The sequence below is a fragment of the Phycodurus eques genome, chromosome 11 (genome assembly GCF_024500275.1).
Source record: "Phycodurus eques isolate BA_2022a chromosome 11, UOR_Pequ_1.1, whole genome shotgun sequence".
In the NCBI taxonomy this organism is placed as follows: Eukaryota; Metazoa; Chordata; class Actinopteri; order Syngnathiformes; family Syngnathidae; genus Phycodurus; species Phycodurus eques.
Window position 1 is genome coordinate 17,526,379 of NC_084535.1, and position 6,234 is coordinate 17,532,612.

At 44.8% G+C, this 6,234-nt stretch overlaps 1 long non-coding RNA gene across 1 annotated transcript in view; it reads left to right on the top strand.

Annotated features, from left to right (window-relative positions):
- Positions 1-5,953, top strand: part of LOC133409581 (uncharacterized) — a 107,592-nt gene extending 101,639 nt beyond the window's left edge. Inside the window, exon 3 of the long non-coding RNA XR_009769429.1 lies at positions 5,783-5,953. This is a non-coding gene — a long non-coding RNA (uncharacterized LOC133409581). The remainder of the gene's footprint in view (positions 1-5,782) is intronic.
- Positions 5,954-6,234: the final 281 nt, after the last annotated feature.

A 6,234-nucleotide genomic window follows, 5' to 3' on the forward strand; every position in this document is an offset into this window, starting at 1 on the left:
ATTTCAGGATTCCCGTCTGCCAAGGTCCCCCTCTCTGGCTACTGGTGTGGGCGGTGGGGCGCCCCTGTCGCTCCTCCTGCTTCCTCCTTTTTTCTCCGTTCCTTGCGTCTCGCTGCGGTCGCCTCTTCCTCTTCTTGTGGGGGAGCTGGGTGGTCCCCCGTGGGCTGTGGGGCCTGCTGTGGGGTTTTCGTCCATGCCTGGTTTGGGGAGGGGCACCTCCCACACTCGGGGGCGGGACGTGGGTGCTGGCTGGAAGTGGGGGGTGGGTCCCGGGGTCGGTGCTGCGGGGCTGGGTCGGGCGGCCCTCTTCATCTGTGGTTGTCCTGCAGGAGCCATGCCGCTTAATCACTCACTGAGCACACCCTCACAGCACTCACTGTAAATATTTTTCTCACTCGTCACATCTGGGCACACATACATATCCAGGTGTTCCTGGGGGACTGGTATGGAGAGCTGCGAACCTTTTCATACAGTCCATGGATGGAAAGAAACATATCAAGCTTCCTCCTTTGATTGAATGTGACTCAGTGCTGGACGACAGATCGGAAATACCCTCGACAGAAATCGCCAAGCTTCACCCGCATCTCAGACCAAATTCAACATGTTGATCATCAGGCTCCAATCCTCCTCCTCCTGGGAAGGGACATCCTCAAGGTTCATAAGGTACGTGAGCAGATTAACGGGCCCAGTAACGCTCCTTATGCCCAAATACTGGACCAGGGTTGGGTAGTAGTGGGAGAAGTATGTCTCGGCAAAGCTCACAGCACAAAAGAGGTCAATGTTTACAAGACGCATATGTTAGACAATGGACGCACAACGAGCCATGCCCAAACGCCATTTCAGTAAAATAGGACTACAGTGTCAGGCCTCAGCAAAACACACTAACAGTCAGAAACAAAGTGGATTCTACAGGAAATACGTACAATCTAGGTCAGTCTGTGTTTGACAGAACTGAGTCAGACGACAAGGTAGCTCTGTCTATAGATGACAAAAGCTTTCTAACGCTTATGGACAATACAGTCACTCAGAACAAAAACAACAATTGGGTCGCTCCTTTGCCTTTCCGTAGTCCAAGAAGGAGGCTCCCAAGCAATAGAGATCAGGCCCTAAAGTGTCTCTACTCACTTAAAAAGTCTTCAGAAAAGAAACCAGAAATAAGAGATGAATACATCCAGTTTATGCAGAAAATACTGGACAATGATCAAGCTGAACTTGCACCACCTCTGCCCGAAGGTAAAGAGCAATGGTACCTGCCAACGTTTGGCGTATACCACCCACAGAAACCAGATCAAATATGAGTTGTATTTGATTCCAGTGCAGAGTGTGATGGTACGTCCCCAAACCAAGTGCTACTAAGTGGACCCGATTTGAACAACTCCCTGTTAGGTGTCCTTTTGCGTTTTAGAAAAGAGCAGATTGCCCTGACAGTGGATGTACAGCAAATGTTTTCTTGCTTTGAGTTGTGCGAAGACCATAGAGATTATCTTCGGTTTGAGGACAATGACATCCCAAAGACTGTAGTTGAATACAGGATGAAAGTGCATGTTTTTGGTAACAGCCCATCACCTGCTGTTGCCATATACTGTATGCGACGGGCATCAAAGGAAGGTGAGCAAGAGCATGGCGCAGAAGCCAGACAGTTTGTTGAGAGACAGTTTTATGTTGATGACGGGCTCACGTCTGTCACAACTCCAGAGAAAGCAATCGACCTGTTAACAAGAACAAAAACCATTTTCGCAGAATCCAACCTGCGTCTCTACAAAGTGGCATCTAACTGTAGCTTAGTCATGGAAGCATTTCCTGTGGAGGACCGTGCTAAGGAATTGAAAGATTTGGATCATGGAGTGGATCCCCTCCCAGTACAGAGGAGTTTAGGACTCTGTTGGAACCTACAAACTGACAGTTTAACTTATCTTGTATCCAATGAGACAAAGCCATTCACATGCAGGGGAGTGCTATCAACTGTCAATAGCCTGTATGACCCTTTGAGTTTCACTGCCCCATAATCATGCAGGGCAAAGCACCACTCAGAGAACTTATCAAATGAAGGAAGAGAATGGGATACACCTCTTCCACCTAGAAAAGAGGAGTTATGGGTCTCGTGGAAAGACTCGTTGAAAGCCCTTGAGGACTTACAAATCAAAAGGTGCTATGGTTCATGTTCGTTAAGTGTTATGACAAGTCATGAGCTTTGTGTTTTCTCGGATGCATCTTCTGTAGCTATAGGGGCAGTAGCATACCTGCGTTCTTCAGACAGTCAAGGTAATTACCACGTGGGTGTCGTGATGAGGGAGTCCAAACTCTCACCCCGTCCTGCACACACTATTCCACGGCTAGAACTTTGCGCCTACTAGCAGTAGAAATGTATTAAAATTGACGTTACATTTTACTGACAGTCGCATTGTGTTAGGGTACATACACAATTCTTCAAAATGATTCTACATGTATGTAGCAAACCATGTCACACGCACTAGGTTGTCCACACATCCAGACCAATGGCCCTTTGTACCAACTGAGTTGAACCCAGCAGACCAGGTCCATTCCAGCCGCTGAACTTAAAAATAGTAACTGGTTCACTGGCCTAAGCTTTCTGTATTCAGGCAAACTGAAGGACCTACACAAAAACAGTCTATTCTCACTTGTGGAGCCTGAAAATGACAAAGAAATACGTCCAGAGGTACAAACACTCACAACTGCAATATCAGAGCCCGAGCTAGGTTCGGAACGCTTCAAAAGATATTCAAGTTGGACAACAGCATCCAAGGCCATATGCAAGCTCATTCATGTTGTTGCATCTTTCAAACAAAGGTCAAGTGGACAAACAGGATGGAAAAGTCTCAAGGAAAGTAAAAACGTGAATGAAGGCACTCAAGCCAAAAATGTCATCATTCGATCAGTTCAGCGTGAGTCTTACGAAGAGACATTTAAAAAGTTAAAGGAAGGAAAAAAGCTCAACTCAAGAAATGACACACTCACCAAGCTCCACTTGCGTCCCATATTGGAGGGTGCTGGGAACGTCTCATTGGTGTGGCCAGGCGTATCCTCGATGCTATGTTGTTAAAAAATGTTCAAACATGTCTTATGAGGTTTTAAGTACGTTTATGGCCGAGGTAATGGCTATTATGAATGCCAGGCCTCTCGTCCCAGTTTCTACTGACCCAGACTCTCCAACAATACACACTTCAGCAATGCTGCTAACGCTAAAGTCAAGCTCAGTTTTAGCTCCATCTGGAAACTTTTCCTCAGGACTGTTGTATGGTAAACAATGGAAACTGGTGCAACAGTGAGCAGACACATTTTGGAAGAGGTGGAAAGGAGAATAGGCGGCACGGTGGACGACTGGTTAGAGCGTCAGCCTCACAGTTCTGAGGACCCGGGTTCAATCCCCGGCCCCGCCTGTGTGGAGTTTGCATGTTCTCCCCGTGCCTGCGTGGGTTTTCTCCGGGCACTGCGGTTTCCTCCCACATCCCAAAAACATGCATTAATTGGAGACTCTAAATTGCCCGTAGGCATGACTGTGAGTTCGAATGGTTGTTTGTTTCTATGTGCCCTGCGATTGGCTGGCAACCAGTTCAGGGTGTACCCCACCTCCTGCCCGATGACAGGTGGCATAGGCTCCAGCACGCCCGCGACCCTCGTGAGGAGAAGCGGCTCAGAAAATGGATGGATGGATGGATGGAAAGGAGAATATTTGTCGAATTTGCAGAAATCCACAAAATGGACTGAAAATCAACCAAATGTCAAACAAGGAGATGTTGTCCTGTTGAAGGATGCTCAAGCACACAGGAATGAATGGCCTATGGGACTGATAGTGAAGACCTTACCCAGCTGTGACAAGAAGGTCCGCAAAGTGCAAGTACGGATTGTTAAAGATGGGACTACAAAGGTGTTCTTAAGACCTGTGTCGGAGATTGTTGTTTTGCTTTCAGAGACTCATTGAATATGCCATGTAGCACGTGTAATGTTTCATGTGCTTTCTTTGGTATTTAATGTGATATAATGTGATTATATCAAGCGGGGTGGGTCATGTCTTTGTGTTAAGACATCCATATTATATAAGGTTAAAATTAGTAAGTTCATATTTGCTAATAAATATCTTCATTTTGTAGTACATATGTAATTGTGTAAACTGTTGAGGCGTTTGGAGTGAGCTTGTCAGAGTGAGACATCTAACCATTAAGGATCGTTTGTTTTGCCAGCAGTATAGGAGCATCTTCCGCTCGCAGAGGATCTTTGACGTATTCTTTCATCAGTAGAAGTCAAGCTAGTCGTCACAGTAAAAGTGAGCTCTGAAGATAGCTCATAACTGGCTATTTGTGCTCTGAACGTTTCAGCCTTGGGATATTTTCGTCTTTGTAAGTATTTGTACAGAATGTTGACAAGCACTAGTTTGAGGTCCATAATGTTTTTATTTTAATACTGAAAATCGTGATTATTCCAGCTGATTATAACTGCTTGCTGCATGTGTACTGCTAGCTACTTGTATTTTACACAAATGTACAGTGTAGTTCTTTTTTTTTTTTTTTGTATTAAATTTTTTCAATGTATTTGTTTCAGTTACTATCGTTTCAGCCTGATATTTGTATCAGCACAACAGATCGCCATAAAAACAAGAAAAGAGTCTTAGTATTAGTTCGCTGGCTGTCGAGCTTCACATAGGCAACGTGTCGTGAGGACAGCATAGTCACTCCCACCACACTTCAGTTGTACACTTCAGTTGTACAGCCGGGTTCACGACCTTCTTGTCCTGTCCTTGGACTGTCCTATCTTGTCCCCTTCTTCCCTCACAGGGTCTAGCACTACTGCCCCATACAACACTCATGTCAAAAGTTTCATTGTTCTAGATATATAAGGATTTACTTTTCTCATCTTGTTTGCAGTTCGTGCTTTGTCTTTTGTCTTCTTTTCTCACTCCCCTCTAGCAACTTTGTTCTGTTCGACAGATCGACTCTGATTCTCAATAAATATCCATTATAATACTAAGAAAGCACAGCGACAGCTTAAAAACTCACTGTGACACAGTAAAACTGTTCCGGCATAAAAGGGATACAGATCCTCCATTCTGCTTGACCTAACAGCCAAACAGGACAACAAAATAAAAAACTGTATGCCTACAACTCCTGCATTTGGCACACTAGCTTCTGTTCGCAGCTCATCATCTGCTAACACCGAAGAATCCAGTACACACACAACCTACTTCTGCATTTGGCAAAATGGATGAAAGCACTTTTGGCGAATGGTGAATCGTGAATGGCAAAGGGGGACCGTGGAATTGCACCCGTGGGAACTTTAAACGCCTACAATGTCTTTTTTTAACATGTCACCACAGAGCCACCAAAGATGACAATTGCTGATGGTTAGGCGTTCATGTTTACATACCATATCATACAGTAGTTGCATAAATAAATGATAGGTTATACATGTATTTAACCTCTGTCTGAAAACACCAGCCATAATGAAAACAAAATTTTACCAAGTTTGGATTCAAGCAATCATGTCATCAACCCAAGTTGTGCTCATTACCGCTGGAATACACCCTACATCTGCAGTATCTTTTGTATTGCACAAGGACCGACTGCACGTCCAACGTTTAACAGGGGCACCCAAAAACGCATCGTAAAATGAGACAACAGCGATAAAGAAAGCAATTTTACGCATCATTTACGGTGTACTTTTTATCATTTTCGTCTAAAAATAAATATACATATGTAACCGTATATTTTGAAATATTTTTATATTCATGAAATATTTCATTTTCATTATTTATTTTGTCCTTTTCAAGGTGTCCCAGTACTGGTGGGGCAGTGCCCCAGCACACTCTATTGACCAGCCGCCTCTGATGTCTAGTAAGTATGGTGTGTTTGCATTTGTACATAGTATATAATATCTATTTAGTAGACATATGGCAGCACGGTCTACAACTGGTTAGCACATCTGCCTCATAGTTCTGAGGGCCGGGGTTCAAATCCGGCCTTGCCTGTGTGGAGTTTGCATGTTCTCCCCGTGCCTGTGTGGGTTTTCTCCAGGTACTCCGGTTTTCCACATCCCCAAAAAAATGCATGGTAGGTTGCTTGAAGGCTCTAAATTGCCTGTAAGTGTGAATGTGAATGGTTGTTTGTTTCTATGTGCCCTGCGGTTGGCTGGCAACCAGTTCAGGGTGTACCGCGCCTCTCGCCCGAAGATAGCTGGGATGGGCTCCAGCATACCCATGACCCTTGTGTGGATAAGCAGTGT